We start from the raw sequence: 24,669 nt of genomic DNA on the forward strand, positions 1-24,669 counted from the left end.
GCGCAAGGAAAAGTGATGTGAAATCACAGTCATAGATTTATGTGTTAGGAGAGCGGATCTGGACCACTCTTTACATAGACCAAATTATCCAAATTGTGTCATGTATTCTTGATAAATATCAAAACAATAAAAGAGAAATCTAAAACTTGTCGAGAACTTGACACATATCGTCCCAAGCTAAAGAGAGAAGCCCTAGTGCTGATTCTTTAATGGAGTACTTAGAACTGTAATTATAGTTCCATAGTAAAATCCTAGCTTGACTCACAGAGTAATGACTAAGAGTTTAAGAGGAAATGATTCAAACCCACAAGCTTCCATCAAAACTTTTCACTGTGCATACTCTTCCATTCTTTTCCGTCTTACTGGCCCTTCATCAGGACCGCCAACACCTGCTATTCTTCTACCAAGCAACAACCTCTCTACCCGAATACGTTCCGAAGAATCTCTAGTTAAACTTGGTTCGATTTTTTTTTACTCGGTCAAAGAATGGATTGAATAAAAAGCACAAACACAAAGGGATAGGTCTCTTTAGCCTTTAGCCAAAAGCCAAACGCAAAAGAGCCTACATGAAGCGAAAAAACAAGATGCCAGTCCTACAGAGAGACGGCCTTACATCAGAAAAAACGAAGAGGACAAAAGACAGCAGACAAGCCTGCATGATCAAACTACAGACACTAAGTAATCAAATTATCAGAAGGGCTTGTTGGACCCTTGACATCTTCTTGGACAGCCTTAGCTTGTTGTTTCTTCTTTTTTTGATGTTTTCTTCGGGGCCTTCTTGCCTGCCAGAAGCTCGGCTTTCTTCTTCGCTGCTTGATCCTTTTTCAGGCGATCTTCCTCATCTTTGGCAGCCCCCCATTCGAGTTTATTTGTTTCCTCCACTACGATGTTGCTCTTGCACTGAATGGTAGTAGTAGCCTCATTGGTTGTAGCATTTGTCCCATCATCTTTGCCAGAACCTTCAGCTTGTTTGTTTTTCCTTTGGATGCGCTCCCTCATAGTTTGAAGCTTAGCCAAAGCCAGATCTAGGTCGGCTTGATCCATCTCAGCCTCTCTAGCCAAGTCATCTGCTTTCCTTTTCTCGTTGTTGTAGGAGATTAGAAGATCTTGTGCTTTCTTGTCCAAGTTCGGATTCTCCTTATCCAAATCAACTATAATTGTCCCCCCTGAAAGTGACTCGTGAGGCTTGGTTCCCTCTGATAATGACTCTATATGATTAAAGTTGTTGTACTTGGCCTCCTCGGAGAGTGACATTCCAAGCATTGGTGTGTCCACATCAACTGCAGATTTAGTCAGTTGGATAACGACCACTCCAGCAGGTCTATTAGCAGGTGACACGACAAGATTAGAGCTGATATTCTTGGGTTCCTCGTGGGGAATCATTCCAGACTTCGAGGTGTCAGCATCAGTTGCATGTTCAGTCCTAGGGCCATAGGAAGTGGTACCTTCTGATGGGGACTTTTCAAACATAGAGCCGTTGGAAGTTGCTCCCTCTGATTGAGACACACCAGGTTGTTTTCCAACAGCCACAGCAGGCTCCGTCAGACTGAAAGGGACCCTTCCAGCAGGTCTAGTAGCGTCAACCTTGTCTTGACCGACAACTACACTTCTATTTTGCTGAGAGCTAGTGATGTGGACCAAATCAGCTGAAGTTAGGCTCTGATCTTGGTGGTCATGAAGAACCTCATGATCTTGATGAACTTTCTGGTCTTGATGGATTCCATGATCGAACTGTTCATCCTCATGACTTACACGATCATCTTCACTGCTTGAAGTGCTGCGAATGATAGAATGGACTCCTTGAAACGCCGCTCCTCCAATTGGATTTGTTGCAGCATCATAGGTCTTGCCTGCCCTGCTAACATTCCCGGTGAACTCCCTCTTCTTCCAAGTATTTCTGATATCATCTATCTCCATTTTCAGAACTGTTTTCTTCTCTTGATCGGTTTCAAAATCGTATAACTTCTTCATATTATTGTACTTCTTATTCCTACAGTTTCCTTCAACATGACCAATTGTTTTACAATGGTCACAGGAATCTGGCTTGTTGTAGATCTCATAATCAACATAGAAACCTGTCGGAAGATCCTCATCAGCAATGATAATACTTTCCAGCGGTTTGGAGAAGTCAATGTCTATAAGAACCGCCGCAAAGTACCCATATTCATGTTTCAGAGTTCTTGGGTCAACAACTACTGGTTTGCCAAGGCCTCTAGCTATTCGAAATAGGATTTCTTCATCCCAATATTCCAGATGAAGGTGAGGAAAACGAACCCAAACAGCAGCTCTTGTGACCTTTTCAGATTCTGGATTGAACATGGGAGTCCATGGAAGGACTTTGAGCTGCTGAGACTTCACTTGCCACGGACCTTCATAGTTCACTATCTTTCTATCTATCTCGTTGCAAAGTTTAATGATAAAGTATCCTTTCACCCATGGTATGAACTGAACATGGTCAGTGAGCTTCCATAGATCAGTTAAAACTTGTTTCACTTCATCGAACTTCATGTTCAGAGCCTTAAAATCAAAACGACCCACTAAACTGAACTTCCAGTTCTCCTTGGACCTGGAAATCACCTCTTTAGGGATCTTGATGACCATCTCACCCGTAGAGGATCGAGTTGGAGGGTGAGATAGTGAGTCTGTATCAATGGAAGAGACTTCCAGCGATATCCTCTTCACTATGTTTGCATATGAGCGAGTTCCGGGTGTTGTTGTTGCTCCTTGGATATTTGAGATACCTCCATTGTTGTACGGACCAGCAGCAGCAGATTGCTTAAAAGAATTCGTAGCAAGATTGGGTCTTGATTTTGAACGAGATTTGTTTCTTCCTTGTTTGAATCGTAAGTTACTTCGAGATCTGTCACTTATATCGGGAGGTTTTGGTTGATCTTGTGTCGCCATGGACACAAAACCTTAGAGCAACTGCAGTGGTGCGAGTATAACCAAATACCAAAGAGGGAAAAAAGGACCAAATTTTGGGTTTTGTCTGGTGTGTGACGCTACGGTGAAAAAACTAAATTTGGTCAGACGTATATTATACGTTCGCCTGGTGTGGGGCGTGGACTATACCAACGCCTGGTGTGGGACGGGGACTATACGTTCGCCCGGTGCATAAAAATTCAAAAAATAAATAATAAAAAAGAAATTGTAAAGAGTGGGGCGGAGGTATTAAGCCCGCCCCATGCATTTGAAATTTGTAAAGAGTGGGGCGGAGGTATAAACCACGCCCCACACAAAAGAAAAAAAAACATGTGTGCATTATACGTTCTCCTGGTGTGGGGCGTGGACTATACGTCCGCCTGGGTGGGACGTGGACTATACGTCCGCCTGGTGATGGGACGTGGACTATATAAACGCCCGACTATATTTGGATTTGGTCTTGGTCGCCGACCAAATTTGGTCTGGGTTTTAGTCTTTGATCAAATTTTGATCGATGGTCCGTCCCACTACGCCTATCCACTGGACCAAATATTTGGGTTTAGTCGTCCATTGTGGACGCTCTTAGAGGATGAAGAAGAGAGAAAGGAGAGAGAAGCTCTGGTTTGGAGAGAGAAACCTTTGAAAATTTGGCTTTTTTTACCTAGCGTTTTTAGGGGCCACTCAAAAGGAATTAGGGGCCACCTTTTTATTCCCATCCATTGAAGGAGGTTAAGGGATGTCTTAAAAATAAAAAATTGTCTATATTGTCCTTCACCTTTATACTAAATCTAAACCTATATCCTTTATTTTCATAATCATATCATTCCACTTCTTCTCTTTTCCACCTATTAAAATTTTTTTCCATCATTTTAATTTTGATTGAAAACAAAGATCATCGATCAAACAAATGTTATGATTGATTGTTTAAAATTAAAACCCAAAATTCATTAACCTTAAAGTTGAAACTTAGAACATCAAAAAAAAAGGAGTTCAACAAACAAAACGAATAGATGATAGTAGTTGTGATTCAAAATTAGGATTTGATTACTTGAAATCAAAAATTTGATCCGAAAATTTTCTTGGATTTACAGTAGCAGAAACATAATCTGTAGATAACTATCTATTTTACCTACCGATTATGGTTGATGTTCTTGGATTTACACTAGCAGAAACATAATCGGTAGATATAATCTACTTTACCTACCGATTAAGAACATCAACGATAATCGGTAGGTAAATTGATCGATATCTACCGATTATTCTTGATTCTAAAAATTAAATTTCTCTGTACAAAAAGTTACGCACAATCGATAGATAATGAACACCATTAACTACCGATTGTGAAAGTAGAAAATTTTGAAACTTTTGTTAAGTTTTGAAAATTTGAATTTGAGGCCATGAACACAATCGGCAGATAATAAGCATCACTTATTAACACAATTCACTTCCGATTATGGTAGTACTAAAATTCGAAAATTTAGTATATTCGGAGGTTAAAGTAACACACTTTATTACCGATTATGGTAGTACCAAAGTTCGAAAATTTTAGGATTTTGGCAAAATCATATTTTGGGGCCAATATACATTCGGAAGTCAAATTTACTACCGATTATGGTAGTACTAATATTCGAAAATTGAATATATTCGGAGGTTAAAGTAACACGCTTTACTACCGATTATGGTAGTACCAAAATTCGAAAATTTTAAGATTTTGCAAAATCACATTTTGGGGCCAATATACATTCGGAAATCAAATTTACTACCGATTATGGTAGTGCTAAAAGTTCGAAAATTGAGTATATTCGGAGGTTAAAGTAACACACTGTACTACCGATTATGGTAGTACCAAAGTTCGAAAATTTTAGGATTTTGACAAAATCTCATTTTTGAGCCAATATACGTTCGGAAGTTAAATCTACTACCGATTATGGTAGTGCTAAAATTTGAAAATTTAGTATATTCGGAGGTTAAAGTAATACACTTTACTACCGATTATGGTAGTACCAAAGTTCGAAAATTTTAGGATTTTGGCAAAATCTCATTTTGGGGACAATATACATTCGGAAGTTAAATTTACCACCGATTATGGTAGTACTAAGATTCAAAAAATGAATATATTCGGAGGCTAAAGTAACACAATTTACTACGGATTATGGTTGTACCAAAATTCGAAAATTTAAGGATTTTGGCAAAATATTATTTTGGGGCAAATATTAATTCGGAAGTTAAAGTAACACACTTTACTACCGATTATGGTTGTACCAAAGTCGAAAATTAAAGGATTTTGGAAAAATCTCATTTTGGGACCAATATACATTCGGAAGTTAGTAACACACTTTACTACCGATTATGGTTGTACCAAAGTTCGAAAAAGCAAAAAAGAAAAAAAAAAGAATCCCTCAAAAGTTTTTATCACCCGAATCCTGCTCAAACTACCGAATATTGAAGGGTAATTTTGTCATTACGAAATATGGGAGATAAGGGGTGAACACAATTTAGGATTGGGTGACCTTTTTTTGTTTTATTGTTGGCCCCTAATTTCTTTTGAGTGACCCCTAAAAACGCTAGGTTTTTTTAGCTAAACATGGTTCGAGGGATTCGAATACAGCTAGATAGTACTTCAGTGCACTTTTAAACCTATCTACGTAACTGACTTGATTCAAACTAGCTTCATATTCTCTAAGTGTGACGACTTTGGGGTTTATCGATTTAGCAAGTTTAAGAGCTCTCTCTACTGCACAATTAGTTGAATCCAACAAATTGTGAAGTTGAAGAGTAACCTCTTCTGATGAGCAAGAAGCATGGTCAAAATCAGTCAACGGATGGGTCTTTGAAATTCTAGGCGAGATTAATCGATTGTAAAGAACTTCAGAGATGTAAAACGCGACTCGTTCAGTTGGATCACCATGTTCAGAAACTGAATTCACGAGCTCGATTAAGTAATTTAATAGCGTGTTCAGGTTCTGATTCTTGGATTTGAGCGCATTCAAGAAGCGATTTTAACAGTGGGGAAATTGATTCAGCTTCAGAAGAAGATTGAGATTAGACTAGGGGTTTTTGAAGAAGAGATGATGAGTTTTGTAGAGATGGTAAATCTTGAGGTTGAAGAACTGGCGTTGGAACCCATGTTGGAAGTTGATGTTGATGATGAGATTGAAGTAGATTAGGTTTTTTCTGTTGAGTGTCTGATGGGAAGATGAGAGGAGGACATAGATCAGAAGAAGGGTTTGAGGATTGAGTACTGAGTCGGCTGGAACAAGTAACAAGCGGATCGTTGTTAGTCTCCATCCAATCATCTGATTCAAACTCATCTGCAAGTCTAAAACCAATAGAATGGTGATGTAAATGAGGAAAAGAAGAAAGTGGATCAGATTCATCACCACCAGCATCAGACACACAGCCACCACCTCCAACACCAACTGTATACGGTTCAGTACCAGTAAGACCAAAACCGAAAGAAGATGGCGGACTAGGGTTTTGAGTTTGCACACACCATGAAAATGGATTGACACCCAGAAACTGTTGTTGCTGCTGGTGGATTTCTTGCTGCTGTTACTGTTGGGGTATATATTTAAAAACATAGTTTTGTAATAATATGCCAAAGTTAGAGAGATAGTATGGTGGCATTGTTTTGAGCTCCCACATTATAGGCATGGGTTCAATTCCCACCCCACACAATTTCACTAGGGTATATACTATTTATACTATATATTATATTACATTAGTCCGGGAGCGGGGCCTTGGGGCCTTAACTTAAATTTTTTTGCTGTTTTTAACTTAAATTTTCAAAACGTATTAAGATAATTATATCATGATTAATTACAGTTAATGTTGAAATTTTAATACGGCCGTTTTTTTTTTGCTGTTACAAAGAAATTTAATTGGCATTTAATCGAAAATTAATTTTCCATTAATTCCATTGATTCTTTTTGATTATAAAAAAAAAAAAAACTGGTTTCTGGAAAAAAAAGATATAGAACGTTATTTTTATTTCGTCAAGTTTTTCTGAGCAAGTGTTGTTGAAAGAGTTATTATTGATTCGATTTCTCAGTGCAGAGAAATCGAAAGAGATAAGTTGTTTTATTCCATAGGGTTTCGACAAAAAACTGACTGCTAGCACAATCAAGAGGCAGAGTCGCGAAACACCTTAAAGATAGCGACCTAGTACGCGACTCAGCGGTTTCTTTGTGTAATTTGATTATAGTGCTTTGTTTCCAACAGTTACTGTTGCTTTTGTTGGATTACTTGTTGAGCTATTGCCATTAAGTTTCCACTGTCGGTACACAGATAAGCCATTTTCCCCCCCTTGAATCAATCAATAAACCACTGTAATCAACTGAGTCAAATCGGCTGTTTGTTCATACGGGGAAGAAGAGAAAAACAAGAGATGAGTTAAAAGAGATTTGAGGAGGGAGAGTTACGGTTTCATTTTTGAGATATATAAGAAGAGGAAGAAAAACCAGTGGAGTGTGGGTCCCACCTGGAAAGAAAAGCCCAAAACAAATTGGGACCCACGAGGAGAAAACAACAATGATAATAATACGGGCGGGGGGGTACTGAATGAAAAGACCAAAACCCTAGCATATAGCCCCCATGAATAGTACTGGTGCCATGCAGGAGCCTAGTTAGTAAGTTCGTGAATGAATCATTCGCGAATCATTCGCGAATTTTTACATATCACGAATTTTACCGTTTTATTAGCGAACGTTTGTAACTCCGAACCCAAGTCGCATATTATGTGGCATTCCCGGATTATTCGCGAATCGTTCACGAATTTTACGTATCCCGAATGATATGTCCGCTTAATTTGCCATAAATTCTTTAACTTTTACGTTTTCAAAGATCCTGTTTTTTGGGCTTTACTGCCTCCCGAGCATACACGACCCAATATTAGACGTGTTGTAATTTTTATGAAACAAAAATGACTGAAGAGATTTGAGGGTGAAGGTGAGAGAGATCTCAAACTCACTAACCAAGCATCTAAACCACCATATGACGTCCTCTTGGATGACTAATGTTGTATATATAATTAATATCATCATATTTAGTTTATTTTTTCTTTAAATAACTCACACATATACATAAAATTGGTCTATGACCTTATAAATACAAATTATTTGTTATATATAGATACCGAATTTTCAGAGCCGAACTCATATTTATAAATCGAATTATACACATACGTATGTCGTTCCGAATTACTGACGAATCACGTCCCGTTGACCAAATTTTGGATCGAATATGGATTTTACAAAACCGTATAATACTCGTACGTTTACCGTTCCGTACGTTTATCGAATCCCGAATTACTAACTAGGTGCAGGAGTTGCTTTCCAACAACTCTCTATCTATCTTTCCACTTCACTCTTTTCAGTAACAAAGGCCACTCATGATGTGGCGATATAGTATATGGCCCCGTAACCTCTGAATCACTATGATTTCACTCCTAACACGTGTATATTTATGGGTCCTCTTAACTTGTATACCCGTATACATGTTAAGGGGCATTAAATTAACATTTTTTTGCATTGGAAACAAGATTTGTTTGTTTTATTGCAATGAAAACAACAATTCTTTGCATTGGGAACATGATTTGTTGTTTTTAGTGCAAAAATTACCGATTTCTAGTAAAATAAGACAAAAAAACACAATTTCCAATACCATTAAACAATTATTTATTAAACCTTAACATGTATACGGGTATACAAGTTAACAAAACCCTATAAGAAAAAGTGAAGAATGTGTAAAACGAGACGATGTATCGAAAAAGAGTTGTGTTTTGCTATGTGTATGTGTGTGGATGGCTTATAGTTATCTTTTCTTTTTCTTTTCTATCTCTATATCTCAAAGCTACAAGTTTCTTTCTTCTTCTTCATCTTTCGTAGTCTACCAAGTTGCAAAGTGGAGGATTTCCATCTCTGAAATAACCTCTGTTCTTTATGGACGGTTTAGTTGTTGCTAAATCAACTCTTTTATGATAAGAATATGGGTCCCGTAGTTTGTGATTGAAGAAGACCAGGTGGGCCCGCTTGGCTTCTGCTTCACCAACAAAAATTCCTTCATTGAAGAAACAGGAGATGAGAACACCGATGTTTTTGCTCAATTACTTATTCTCACTAATGGTACTAATACGGTTGAAAACTATCAATAATGTGTGCTTTGGACTCGGTTTCACCCGCCGAGTGAGTTACATAAATTTTTGACTAATTTAGTCTCCCTGGTCGAGTTAATATATGGAGTTAGGTTATAGAAAATGGTTGGTACTCTGGTTCTTTCCATCGATGGACTTGTCATGAGTTAAGCGAGAGAGACAGTGAAGAGACAAATTCAATCCTCTGTTAATAATATATTCCATATTTCAAAGTTTTTTCGTCAGCTTGAACACGAGTTCACAACTTGCAGAAATTCGACGAGCTTACATAAAGAAGAGGAGAGACAGGGACGGAGGCAACAAGGGAAAAATGGGGTCCCTTGACCCCACTTAATTTGAGTTTTGGCTAGAAAAGGCACGAGGTTTTAGTAATTATAACGAGTTGTGGGGCAATTTTGTTGTAAAGTTGAAATTTTTATGGCTAATGGGTCATAGTGTCAACTACACTACTCATTTAAATCCTCTTTCATCACCGGCAAACCCTCAAAACTAAACTACATAGAATATATATACTTAAGTTCACAGGATGTTTAGTTTGCCAATAATGGTGTGCACTAAAGTATGCTATGTACTTAACCATGTAATGTATCTCAGAAACCTATCAACAAAATTTTTGATGGTGCTATTACGGATGTTGGAGTACTAAGCACTTTCAGGAAGAAGTCGTAAGTTAACTTATATCTTTACCAGCAAATATAACTATGATATTGTATCATGTCATTTCAAATTCTAGATGATGTTAAAATGGCTCGGACTTGTGTTGCAATTTTGACTCTAATTACCTGGTAAATTACATGTGAGAACCTAAAACTAGAGCTATGAACTTATGTTTTCTGCAGTTTTATTGGGAACTTAGATCTCTGTGGTCCTCAGATTATGAAACCCTATCAAGGTTCACTGGCGTTTCCTGCAATGTTACTACACGGTCCTCATGCTGAAAGTGAAGAAGCACCATGCAAGTTGCAGATCGTATTACTCAGCATCTCAAGTGAGATGAGTTTTGTATTGTATCTCATATAAATGAACACCCAGTTAATATTATTTGTATTTATGTTTTTATTGCATCCCTTACTAAACGGTGCTCTCGTTATCTTAAAGGGATCCTTATTGGAGCAATATCAACAGTGGGTCTAGCCATTTTTATTTGTTTCTTTTGGATTCGCTTATTGGCAAAGAAAGAAAGAACAACAAAAAGATATAATGAAGTCAAGAAACAAACAACAATGGATGAACGTAAGTATCAAATTTGTTAAAATATTTGACGTGCCTTTCCAAAACCTAATTATCGTTCTCTTTATTCACCCAAATATTCTTTGTAATTTTGGTTGTTAAAGGAACTAAAGTGGTCATGCTCCATGGCGATCTCTCATATTATTTGAGTGACATAGTAGAAAAGCTCGAATCGCTTGATGTTGAGGATGTGCTTAGATCTGGAGGACTTGGTACTATATACACGATGATGATGATGAATAATTGTACTACAGTTGTTGTTAAAGGAATCGATAATTGTCTAGCATTAAACACGTAAACCTTGTCAATTAATTTGCTAGGTTATTGCCAGTTTCCTTGTGCGATAGCTTATGATCTATGATTATCTAATATTGGGAAAATTAGATCATTTTCCTACATGGTACACTTATCTACCTTGAAATAACTCATCCCCTCTTTTTAAAAGCTAAACTCTATCTTGGTCCGGTCATTGATGTATTTTTCAGAAACCTTTCAAGGGAATTAAACAACCCTTGAAGTGGTATGCTTGGTTAAGGATGACTCTTGATTCTGCTCGAGGACTGGTATATTACACTGTAACACACCCAGTTCCGGACCAGGGTCAAATCCATATGGAGATCCGAACTCGAAGCATTACGGGTCGGAAAGAGACTTATGCATACATATTTTTTCTAATTTACCTTTTGCATAAAACATAGTTGAAATTTTACATAACATAAACTGAAGCATATAAATCTGCTTATCATCTTAACAATGATTTCAACCAAACATATTATTTCAAATTACATTTCAAGCAATACAATTAAGCAATTGAATCACTAAGCTACTCATTCCTAGCTTTCGTTGTGCCACTCTGATAAATCTGCAAGGATGTCAATTGGGGTGAGATGACAACTCAATAGAATGCATTCTCAATCTCAAAACATGCATAAAAATGTGAATGAGTCAAATAACATACAACATGAGCATACGACATAATTTCGAGAAAATCACTAATTTAGATACTCACCCAACATGATCACCACACAAGTACATTTTTTTAATCATGAATTCACAATACAAATATTGTTTCTAACAAATCATCTTAAGATTTCAAAACAAGACTTCACAATATTAATATTATTTCAAAAAATCATCCTTCAATCATGAGTTCATAATACCAATAATACTTTCAATAGTTCATCCAATTAGATTTCACAATTGAGTTCATAACACCAATAATAATTTCGACAAATCTATCAATTGAGGTTTTAACAATTGAGTTCGTAACACTATTAATATTTCCTACAAATACCTCAATTCGTATTTGAATGCTTGAGTTCATAAAACCAATAAGGTTTCTACAAATCATTTTACATAGATTTAAACATATGATTCACAAGTTAATATTGACACCAACAAACCATGAGTTTACAATTCCAAAATAATTGTCACAGACAAACCATGAGTTCACTAATCATGCATTAGAGATTTAACACATCAATTCACAATTCATCCATTTAAGTTTCAACTCATGAGTTCATAAAACCAATTATGTTTCCAGTTAATCATTTAATCTATATTTCAACACATTTCACCAACAAATCTTGAGTTCACGGTACGGAAAACTTGGTTCGTACACCCACCTATCGTTTATCTGCACGGACAGCCGCCATCGATGGTCAGGAACGAAAGTTCCTATGGGGATCATACTCATCTTCTCTCGGAGATCATTACCCATTTCATTCACAGTACGAAAAACTTGCTTCGTACACTACCTATCATTTACCGGCACGGACAACCGCCATCGATGGTCGGGAAACACAAGTTCCCTTGGGGATCATTACCCATTTAACTCTCGGGGATCATTACCCGCCGTTATCATGAAACATGTTCCATATAACGGTGAAACATGAACTCATTTACTTTTATAAATCATTTTTACAAACAACACAAGCAACCATAACTTAACAACATGAATTTCTTTCAAGCATTTATGCAAACAAGTTAACTGCAGCCATATTACATTATATGTTCATGGTGATAAATTTATCCGATCATCTTCAAATTTTACAGGACCATTCTTGACACAATTTTATATTATATATCCAAAATTCACAGTAAACCAACGGTTCAATCAAAATGTGTTGAGTTTATAATCACAACCTAAAACTGGGCAGATTATATGTTATTACCAAACAATTCACCATAAATTCATATTAATCTCAAATTAAGCAAATGCAAAGAACACTTATAGATAAGATGTTTATATACAACTTAAGAACCTAAAATCATTTCAACATCATTAAGACTATCTAAGAACATCAAAACCACGGCAAAGCGAATCTATCCAGAAATTCAGAAACTATCACTCATATTCAAACAAACTTTCAACGGTGAATATTCGGTGGAATACACTCAAATTTTAAATAGTGATACCTAATCATGTTATATACCAATAAGAGAAGCATGATCATCAATACGAAGTACATATTTATTCAAATAAATTACTGAATCATAACAATACAAAATCACATAAAATAAACACGAAAGAAAAACACCTAAAAAGAAAGGGTTTCGCATTCTACCTCAATTCCATTAGTCCTCCTATGATTTTCTTTATCCTTCTTCTCTAAAAATCTCTATCTCCATCCCATCTTCTTCTCCTAGATTTTTCTTTTCTAACTTCCCAAAGTTCTTAATTTTTCTAAAACATTGTATATAAATACTAACATTAATAACAATAATACCTAATACAAATTTTTATTATTACTTATTTTAATTTTAAATGTCTTTTGATTTTCCTCATCTTAAGGTGATTATACTTGCACCCTACCTTTTTAATTTCAATCAACCCCATATGAACCACATGGTTAGCTAATTTGGGTACAACCCGACCCGAAACAGTAAATAAAAATATCGGGTATTACATACACCATGATTGTTGTCCAGGGAGTTTTTCACCGCAACATTAACAAGCAATATCTTCATTGATCAAAACTAGAGCTTGGTCTTGCCAGAGTTTAGCAGATGAGGATGCCCATGTAACCACTGTAGTGTTGGTAGGATGGTCAAGGACTAGATTAGGAAACCTAGTTGGTTAAGGAAACCAAGTACTTGTGTCCTAAGTATAGAAGCTTAAGAGGTTTGTCTCTTAGAGCTAAGTTAGGAAACCCTATACTTGTAGCAAAGTAATCCTTATTAAGGAATGTGTCCAGTCCTATTGATGTGTATAAATAGTCATAGAGAGAACTAGAGAACAGACCAGAACTAGTAAGAGTTCTCTTCTTCTCTGCTTGAGCTTTGTATATTCCAACCTATACGGTGATATATAAAATTGCTTATTCCTTCCCGAGGATTCAACCTCGTTAAATACTTTTTATTATTGTGTGTGTGATTGTGTTCTTGGAAATATTGAGATACCTCGTAGTAGTACAAACCTAACGCTTCCGCAGGCTTTGGCGCAACAATTGGTATCAGAGCGATCCAATTGTCCCAACAATTGGTATCAGAGCAAGGAGATGCTCTTGGGTACGAGTACTCATATTGAAGTTAAAGTGAAGGTATTTTTCTGAAGATTGCTTGAGGTAATACTAATCTCAAAGGTTCTATTTTTTATCTATATTTGGTTGTTTAAGAAAAATGGTTGACGGGGATATACCAGTTGATCCGAAAGAACATTCAGAGTCCATAAGTAAAGATAAAGAAACAAAAGAAGAAATACTTCATTCACATAGATCACAACTCAAGGTAGAAAAGTTTACAGGAACCAATAATTTTGGTTTATGGAGAACAGACGTAATGGATGCTCTTGTTCATCTTGACCTAGAAGAATCTCTAGAAGATCGACCAGCTGAGATGTCTGATAAGCAGTGGAACAAGATCAATAAATTATGTCTTGGTTCGATACGAGGGTGTTTGGAAACTGCAGTAAGAGTTAATTATCAGCACGAGACTTCAGCTAAGGATCTCTGGGAAAAGCTAGATAAGGAATACCTTGTGAAGAACGTGGCTAATAGGATACATCTTAAAAGGAATTTGTATCGCTATAACATAAAGAGAGGTGCAACCCTAACCGAGCACCTAGATTCATATAATAAACTTCTTGCTGAGTTAGTTAACTATGATGAGAATATCAACGACGAGGAACAATCTTTGTGTCTGATAAACTCTCTTCCTAAAAAGTATGAACCCGTGACTAAAGCATTGATGCACGGCAAGGACAAGATGACATACGCAGAGGTCACTACAGTATTGCGTAGTGAGGAGCTCAGGAAGATGGATCGTGAAGACCTTGCAAGTGAAGTTAATAATGACTTGCTTCTTGCAAGAGGTCGTTCAACAGACAGGAGAAAGAAGAATGGTGGTTATGGGAAAGGTAGAGGACGTTCTAAAAGTAGAACGCGACTGCGTAAAGATGAGTGTGCTTGGTTCCATGATTTAGGTCATTGGGATGAGGATTGTACCAAGCGTAAGGCAAGAGAAGGATATAACGGTAATACCTAAGTGAACATTGCAAAAGGTAATGAAGAATCAGATGATGCTTCTGATTTCTCGCTAACTGTAACACCATCAGCTTGTACTATTACAGATGGTACATGGGTATTAGATACTGGAGCAGCGTATCATATATGTCCATATCGGGACTGGTTCTCAAGTTTTGAAGAGCTTGATGGAGAAGTACGTATGTGAAACAATCATACCTGCAGGGTGATTGAGATTGGTAGTGTTCGTATCAAGATGCATGATGGTATGGTTAGAGAGCTGAAGTAGGTAAGATTTGTATCTGCCATAAAGAAGAATCTGATTTCACTTGGAACTTTGGAAGCTAAGGGATATAAGATAGTCGCTGAAAATGGTGTTCTAAAGGTAATCTCTGGATCTATGGTAATCATGAAGGGCACACGTCATCATAACTTGTACTACTTGATTGGGAGTACAACAACAGGGGATGTGTCTATTTCTCAATACATCGAGAGTGCAGCTACCGAGAAGACAAATCTATGGCACATGAGACTTGCACATCCAGGTGAGAAGTCGTTGCATAGGTTGATTCAACAAGATTTGTTGAAAGATGCTATTGCATGCAAGTTAGCATTTTGTGAACATTGTGTTAAGGGCAAGAAAATAAGAACAAGCTTTTGCATAGATATCCACAATACTAGTGGAGTTCTTGACTATGTTCACTTAGATGTTTGGGGTCCTTCCAAGAATGCATCATTGGAAGGGAAACATTGGTTTGTGTCGTTCATTAATGATTATTCTAGGCGCGTATGGGTGTACACCATGAGGCATAAGGATGAATTCCTAGAAATCTTTGTGAGGTGGAAAAAGGCAACTGAGACTCAAACTGGCAAAAAGATCAAAGTACTACGTTCGGACAATGGTGGAGAGTACAAGAGTGATCCGTTCTTGCAAGTATGTCAGGATGAGGGGATAAAGAGACACTTCACAGTTAAGAAGACACCGCAACAAAATGGGGTAGCTGAACGCATGAATCGTACTTTGCTGGAGAAGGTACGATGTATGTTATCTAATGCTGGATTAGGTATGGCGTTTTGGGCTGAGGCGGTTACGTATACGTGCTTCTTCATTAATAGGTTGCCATCAGCTGCATTAGAAGGTAAAACTCCTATGGAGAAGTGGCTTGGTAAACCATCTTATGATTATGACTCAATTCATATCTTTGGTTGTCTTGTGTGGTATCATGTTAGTGAAAACAAGCTTGATAGCCGTGCTGTGAAAGGAATCTTTGTGGGTATGAAGAGTGGAGTAAAAGTGTTCAAGATTTGGAATCCAGTTGAGAAGAAGATAGTCATGAGTAGAGATGTCACATTTGACGAGATGTCTATGGCAAAGTCTTGGGGTTCTCGGCAGGTGGAGAACATAAGCACCAGTACTAATGAGCCTTTGCAGCATGTGGAGATTGATGCAACTCCAACAATTCCAGTTAAGTCTGTATCTGTTAAGAATACTTCTGAAGACATTGGGTCTGCAAGAGAGGTAACTACTGAAGTTCCAAATGATAGTGACATTGTTGAGGAAGAGGAAAAAGAGTTAGTAGAAGATACAGAAGCTATGGTCACAGAGACCATATCAAACAACAAACCGAGAAGATCAACCAGGAATACTGGTTGGATGAATGATTACATTGCTTATGCATTACCAGTTGTTGAAGATGGTACTCCTACTTTCTATTTATAAGTTGTACGTAGTGCAGAGTGTAAAGAATGGGAAGGTGCAATGCAGGACGAGATGAAGTCTCTTTACAAGAATGGCACATGGATTCTTATTAAGCTTCCGAACGGTAAGAAGGCCATAGGGTGCAAGTGGGTATATGCTAAGAAAGAAGGATCTTCGGTGAATCAAGTACGCTACAAGGCAAGGTTAGTTGCAAAAGGTTATGCCCAAAGAGAAGGGATTGACTGCAATGGGGTGTTCTCTCCGGTGGTAAAACACTCATCAATCTGTATTTTGTTGGCCTTGGTAGCACAATATGATTTAGACCTAGTTAAGCTAGATGTTAAGACGGCGTTCTTACATGGTGATCTAGAAGACGATATCTATATGACTCAGCCGAGTGGGTTGAAGGTTGCTGGAAAAGAAAATTGTGTATGTAAAATGAAGAGATCGTTATACGGGCTGAAGCAGTCTCCAAGACAATGGTACAAGCGATTTGACCAGTTTATGATAAGCCAAACATACACAAGAAGTCACTATGACCATTCTGTATACTTCAAGAAGCTACGTGATGGGTCTTTCATATATTTGCTCTTGTATGTCGATCATATGCTGATTGCATCGAATAACAAGAAAGAGATCGATAATTTGAAATACAAGATGTCATCTGAGTTTGAGATGAAAGATCTGGGAGAGGCTAAGAAGATTCTTGGTATGGAGATTCAACGTGACAGAGAGAAGGGTAAGGTTTGCTTGTCTCAGAAGGCATATTTGAAGAAAGTGTTACATAAGTTTGGTGTCTACGAAGGAACTAAATCTGTAAGTACTCCTCTTGCTGCTCATTTTAAGTTGAATGCTCGTATGTCTCCCACTACTGAAGAAGAGAAAAAGTATATGGCCCAAGTCCCATATGCTGAGGTTGTTGGTAGCTTGATGTATATGATGGTATGTACAAGGCCGGACATTTCACATGTTGTTAGTATGGTCAGCCGTTATATGCATTGTCCTGGTAAGGGACATTGGCATGCTGTGAAATGGATTTTGAGGTATCTTTATGGTACAGTTGATGTTGGCTTGGAGTTTGTGAAGGATAGAAGTGACAATCAGTTGTGTGTTGGGTATGTGGATTCTGACTATGCTGGTGATTTGGACAAGAGATGTTCAACAACAGGGTATGTATTTACCATAGCAAGAGCACCAGTTAGTAGGAGATCAATATTGCAGTCTATTGTGGCGCTTTCAACTACGGAGGCGGAGTATATGGCAGTGACTGAGGCATTTAAGTAGGCTATATGGTTACAAGGTTTTCTAGATGACTTAGGAGTTGTGCAAGACCAACTGCTTGTGCATTGTGATAGTCTAAGTGCAATTTATTTGGCTAAGAATCAAGTGCATCATGCTAGAACCAAACATATAGACGTACGATTTCACTTTGTGAGAGAAATTCTTGAAGAAGAAGACATTGCACTTGTGAAGATCGATACCAAAGACAATCCAACTGATATGTTGACCAAAGTAGTATCCGGGGTCAAATTTCGACATTGTTTGAAATTGATCCACATCCTTCCGGTTTGGTGAAAGACCCTTTTGGGGTAGAGGTTCTTAGGAACCTGGTGGAGGTATTCTAGCAAGGCCATTTGAGAGAACTACGGTCGAGTTTGATTCCTATTGAGGATACGTAGGCAACCAGTGATGGTTCAATCGACGTTGGAAGATGGAAGTGATTTTGTCTATTGATCGTCTCATGCATGAATGCATGATCCGAGGTGGAGAATTGTTGATAGGATGGTCAAGGACTAGATTAATAAATCTAGTTGGTTAAGGAAACCAAGTACTTGTGTCCTAATTATAAAAGCTTAAGAGGTTTGTCTCTTAGAGCTAAGTTAGGAAACCATATACTTGTAGAAAAGTAATCCTTGTTAAGGAATGTGTCCAGTCCTATTGATGTGTATAAATAGTCATAGAGAGAACTTGAGAAAACACACAACAAACTAGTAAGAGTTCTCTTCTTCTCTACTTGAGCTTTGTATATTCCAACCTATACGGTGATATAAAATTGCTTATTCCTTCCCGAGGATTCAACCTCGTTAAATACTTGTTCTTCTTGTGTGTGTGATTGTGTTCTTGGCGATATTGAGATACCTCGTAATAGTGCAAACCTAACTCTTCCGCAGACTTTGACGCAACATGTAATTGCAGTCACTTTCAGTTACTTGGCACCAGGTGAGCTATCTGTTTATTTCTACCACACATCTGTAAGACGTCGTATGAATTAAAATTGCAGGTAATCAATTTTTTTACCCGCACTATTTATGTGGGTGTACTGTTACTTTATCAACATTAGTTATGCGGGTATACTGTAATATTACCAACATTATTTATGTAGTCATTCACTAGAAATCCAGGACATAGTAAGAACAACCACTCTCTGAAATGAATATAAAAAAATACAGTTTGAGTGGAGAATGCTTCTTTTGCTAAAGCCAATGAACAAGCATGCATCAGACAAAAAATTAGAGATTTTACAGGTGTCTTTAGGAGGTGCAGAGCAAATTTATTGATGACGCAAGGAACGCATTAATTGCAAACTGCGTAGCTATAAGTGATGCAATAAATCGGTGCTGGAAGCTACAGCTAAAGGATGTATTGATAGAGACAAGATTGAAAGGAATAATTGACTTATTTATGCTGGACCAGCTAATAGCCGTACTCAGAAGTCCCTGTCGATACTGCAGAGAAACTTAAGTCTTTCAATTCATGAAACTGTATGTTATTTAATAGAAACTATAATAAACCAGATGATTGCCTGAGTCGGCCTGACTAAGTTAAGTAGGAAATTTCATGTGTCTTCAGAATGGTCAGATAAACCTCCAAATGACATTTCTAATTTTTTAGACTGCTCTTAAAAATTCTTTGCATCAAAAAATAATAATGTCAGTATGTTTGTGTATGATGGTATTCATATTGGTCTGCATGGACCGCAAGTCTGAAAGCATCAAGTGAATAGAGCTTGGATTTGACAATCTTATTTATGCAGTACACTTGTCAAACTACCCGAGTTATTTATACAGTTTTTCAGTCAGTATCCGACTTATTTATGCGGACCATCATTCAACTAGTACCACCACCCTTGCAACCATTTACACGGTTACACCTAAGTTCAGGTAGGCCTATTTCTGCAGATGTTTGGGGTAATTCGGCAATGCAACTGAAATACAAAACTATTGAGAACCTTTTTTTTATCTGTATTCATCCTTGTACAATCCAAGTACCTTAAATCCTAACTGATTATATATAATACCATCCAAATCAGTACCTACTTTACTTTATACGCCACAAATCGTCAGATTCAGCTTATATCATAAGAATTTTTGTGGTACAACCCAGCCTTAAAATGTTACCTAAAACACATACATTGCCTTCCAGATGGTCGTATAAAATAATTTGGGTACATAACAAAACGACCATATAAAATAAATTGGGTATACAACAAAAACGACCATATAAAATAAATAAGGTATGTTGATCAAGTGGTCGTATATAATAAAATGATTAACTGGTGCAATCGGTGATATAAATTAAAATGGACACCTGAGTCAGATGGTCGTACAAAAAGAAAAAAAGGTTAACTATTTTGTATGGAAGATGTTTTAACATGATGTCAGGTATCTGGTCTGAATTTCCTGAGTGACTAAAATTGTTAGAAAATCTCATACTGCAAAGATAAGCATCCAAGCTTTTATTAGGCATGTACTCGTATATCATCATATTTTCACCCCTTTCCACACAACAGCCTAACGATATTTGGTGCTGGAGTTTTTAAGATCACTATAACTTCACTCATAGATTTGGTGCTGAAGTTCTCATCCTATGATTTGGACTGTCTGCAGTAAGCATCATTTTTGCAACAGTCTAAGCTAGAATTCAACATAGCAACAATACTCCAAGCTACAAAAAAAGAGAGTTAGAGTGGCATTTCCATTTCATAAGTAAATTTTATGATTGCTACCAAATTCGGTACCAAGTATAATACAGTAGAGTAAATCAAGACTTGTATCACTAAATTTTAATAGAAAGCAAATAATTTTCTGCCATAATTTTCGATGGAGTAAGGTATTTGTCAAACTTTCAGCTACCATTGGAGTTTCAAATTCAAAGCTTCTTTTGCCATTTTAACAAATAATTAGCAGGCTAGTTTAGAAATTCATCCACAGTTCGCATGCAAAGATTGAACGCCAGAAAGTAGAGGGTTTACAAAACCAAATTTCTAGTTATGAGAAGATCATCAAACCCACTTTCCCAATTTAATTCACAACCAAAAATTTCTACTAAGATGCAGCGTAGTGACTAAAATTTTAGTAAGTCAGCCGAAAGCGATGCCACTAAAAAGAACATAAATCTACCTAAATTGATAGCTATATATCGTCATCATCAATGTCAATATGGGATACAAATGGATATATAAAAAAAACAACCTGTACTGGTAGTCTATCAATCGTTTCATCAATGTCAATATGGGATACAAATGGATATATAAAAAAAACATGTACTGGTAGTCTCTCAATCGTTTGAACAAGTTTTCTATCTTATGGGTGTTAAGGATACAACTATCCTCACTCATTCAAAGCAGTAACTACAGTTGTATCCTTCTAAGCTATAGCTGTCATATTATGTCGACATTCTAATGTCTGTCAATCTTGTATTTTTGGTATACAATCTTGCAATATCTTCGGTAATAATAGCCATATACGGCTCTTTATATTGAATGAGAATCCACAATATCAAGTGTGGAACATTTCACCAAAACATCTTGTCCTAACTTGGTATCGAGTCTAAAGATCCAAAACTCACGCTTCTTTTCTTTCACCATGGCTGAAACTTCAACACTTCATCAAATACACATCAACCATCTGATCAGTGTCAAACTCAATGACAACAACTATCTCCTATGGGGGACACAATTCAAACCTCTTCTCAAAGGTTACAAATTACAAGGTTTTGTTGATGGTACAATGGAAAAACCAGCAAAAACCATACCTGCTACTGAAGAAGGTGCACAACCAACTCCTAATCCTGCTTATGCAAAATATCAGGAACAAGACCAAATACTCTTAGGGTGGATTCTTTCCTATTTATCTGAAGGTGTATTAGGTCGATTTGCAGGTCTCTCAACATCACAAGATGTATGGGAAGCCCTTCAAAGGAGATATGCACCAAAAACCAAAGCTCATCAAATGAACCTGAAAAGACAACTACACAGTCTTCACAAAGGTAACAACTCAATGCAAGATTATTTCTCGAAAACTAAGCAACTTTTTGATGCACTTGCAGCATCTGGAAAACCTCTCTCTGAAGAAGATATGCAGGAATCAATTCTAGCTGGACTAGATCAGGCTTATGACTCCATTGTCACAGCCTTAAGAACTTTCGACAAGATCGACATGGATACTTTTCAAGCTCATCTGCTTTCATTTGATCTCCGACTTGAACAACAGTTAGCCGTATTGCAACAACCGCTAGCCAATGTTGCTGCTTCATCAAACTCCAGACCATTTCAGAAGCAAGATCAAAGGAGATATCCAAACAATCGTCCACAAAATCAATCCAACCGTCAGCCTAGAAACATGTATCAAGGTGAAGGTCCTTGTGAGATCTGCAAACGCAAGAATCATGATGCTCGATTCTGCTGGTTTCGTAAAAAAGTGGACAACAACAACAACAAACAGCCAGCTGCATACTTGGCTCTCCCTGGTGGTCCCGCTGATAACAACTGGGTGACTGATACAGATGCAACTCATCACCTGACTGCAAATCTCAACAATCTCAACATTCGGCATGAGTACGATGACACTGAACAAGTGCGCATAGGAAATGGTGAGGCTCTCCATGTCGAAAATATTGGTAATGCTTCCTTTTCTCATAATAACAGATCCTTTCAGTTAAACAATATTCTCCATGTCCCTCAAATAAAGACCAACTTACTTTCGGTCTCTAAATTCTGCAAAGATAATAACGTTTTCGTTGAATTCTATGCAACTTCTTTTGTTGTGAAGGAAATCCAGTCGGGGACAACCCTGTTGCAAGGCAGACTTAAGAATGGGCTCTATGTCTTTGATGTTGTTCGAGAGATTCAACATACAACACCAGCTGCTCTACTATCCAATACAGTCCCTTTATGGCATCAAAAATTGGGTCACCCAATGCTTCGCACTTGTTTTAGGATGATTAAAAATCTCTCCCTTCCTGTTTCAAATAAGAAGTTTGATTATTGTCACTCTTGTCATATGAGCAAGAGTCATAAACTTCCATTTCCTACTAGTAGTACAATTGTTGATGAACCGTTGAGTTTAATTGTTGCTGATTTATGGGTTTCACCACATGTTTCAAAAGATGGTTTTAGATATTATCTTCTTCTTCTAGATGTTTACTCACACTATACTTGGATTTATCCACTAGTTAGAAAATCAGATGTCTTTCCCATCTTTATTCAATTCAAAAAGCTGATAGAAAATCAAACAGATCATAAACTCAAGGTTTTTGAATCTGACAATGGTGGAGGGTTTAGGAAGTTTACTTCTTTCCTTAATAATTCTGGTGTTATACATAGATTTTCGTGTCCTCACACATCTGCTCAAAATGGCATTGCTGAAAGACGCATTAGACATATCACTGAGTCCGGATTATCTCTCTTGTTTCATGCCTCCATGCCAAAATCATACTGGGTAGAAGCCTTCTCAACTGCATGTTATCTTATTAACAGAGTACCTGCATCCCAACATGAAGCTAAATCTCCACTCCAACTCCTATACAACAAAAAACCTGACTGCTCCTTTCTAAAGGTTTTTGGTTGTATATGTTACCCATGCCTTCGCCCATATGTCTCTAATAAGCTTGAACCAAGATCATTACAGTGTGTATTCATTGGTTACAGTGGCGCACACAAAGGATATCTATGTTTACATGTACCTACAGGAAGGTTGTATATCTCTCGACACGTCAAGTTCGTAGAAACGAGCTTCCCATTTGCTTCCAAGCAACAGGTATGTATCACTAAACCCATTTCCAGGCCATTCACAAAAATATTTGCATCACCCACTTTTTCTAATTCATCTCATGAGAATATTGTTTCTCAACCATCCTCTCCTCTGCCACATATTCCACCAATGTCGCCTGGTATAGATATTTTGCAGTCACCACCTCTATCTCCAAATATGGATAATGTGCAGTCAACTTTAAACACAACAACACCAGAATCTACTACAACAATCCCTTCTGCAGAGACAACCACTTCATCAGCACCACAACCATCTATGTTGCAGTCGGCTCCATTAGCTCCACCAGCTCCACCTGCACCACCTACACAGCATCATATGATCACTAGAGCTAGACATGGTATCAAAAAACTAGTCAACAAGCTTTGTATTACAACAACAAAGTATCCACTTGCAGAGACATCCCTCACCACTCCATCATCTTATACAGAAGCATCGAAAAATCCAATATGGATACCTCCCATGGATGATGAGATTAATCCTCATATTCGTAATGGTACGTGGAGCTACGTACCACATGAACCATGGATGAATTTGATTGGCTCGAAATGAGTTTTTAAGGTTAAACAAAAAGCAGATGGTACAATTGACAGACCAAAAGCTCGACTAGTAGCTAAAGGCTTCAATCAAAGAGAAGGTTTTGATTATGATGAAACCTTCAGTCTTGTGATTAAACCAAGCACTATCAGACTTGTCTTGTCCATTGCTGTGGAAAATGGTTGGTCCTTGCGACAATTATATATTCAGAATGCTTTCTTGCATGGTGTTCTGACAGAAGATGTTTATATGAAGCATCCAGTTGGTTATATTCATCCTGACTTTCCAACTCACGTTTGCAAGTTGAACAAGTCAATCTACGGCCTCAAGCAAGCTCCACGCACTTGGTTTTCAAGGCTTAGCACGTACCTAGTTGAGCTGAGTTTCAAAGGATCTATTGCAGACAATTCACTACTTATCAAGACGAATTCAGATGGAGTAATTTATGTCTTAATATATGTTGATGACATTATCATCACAAGTTCCAATTCTTCTCTTATTACAAACCTAATATCTGTTCTGAATTCTGTTTTTTTAACCAAAGATTTAGGTGACCTCAGTTACTTCTTGGGGATAGAAGTTATTAAGAAAAAAGGTTCAATTTTGTTGAGTCAAAAA

At 37.4% G+C, this 24,669-nt stretch overlaps 1 pseudogene; it reads right to left on the reverse strand.

Annotated features, from left to right (window-relative positions):
* Nucleotides 1-139: 139 nt before the first annotated feature.
* LOC113349253 lies at nucleotides 140-7,218 on the reverse strand (annotated as a pseudogene).
* Between the last annotated feature and the right edge of the window lie 17,451 nt (nucleotides 7,219-24,669).

Source organism: Papaver somniferum, chromosome 1 (genome assembly GCF_003573695.1).
Source record: "Papaver somniferum cultivar HN1 chromosome 1, ASM357369v1, whole genome shotgun sequence".
NCBI lineage: Eukaryota > Viridiplantae > Streptophyta > Magnoliopsida > Ranunculales > Papaveraceae > Papaver > Papaver somniferum.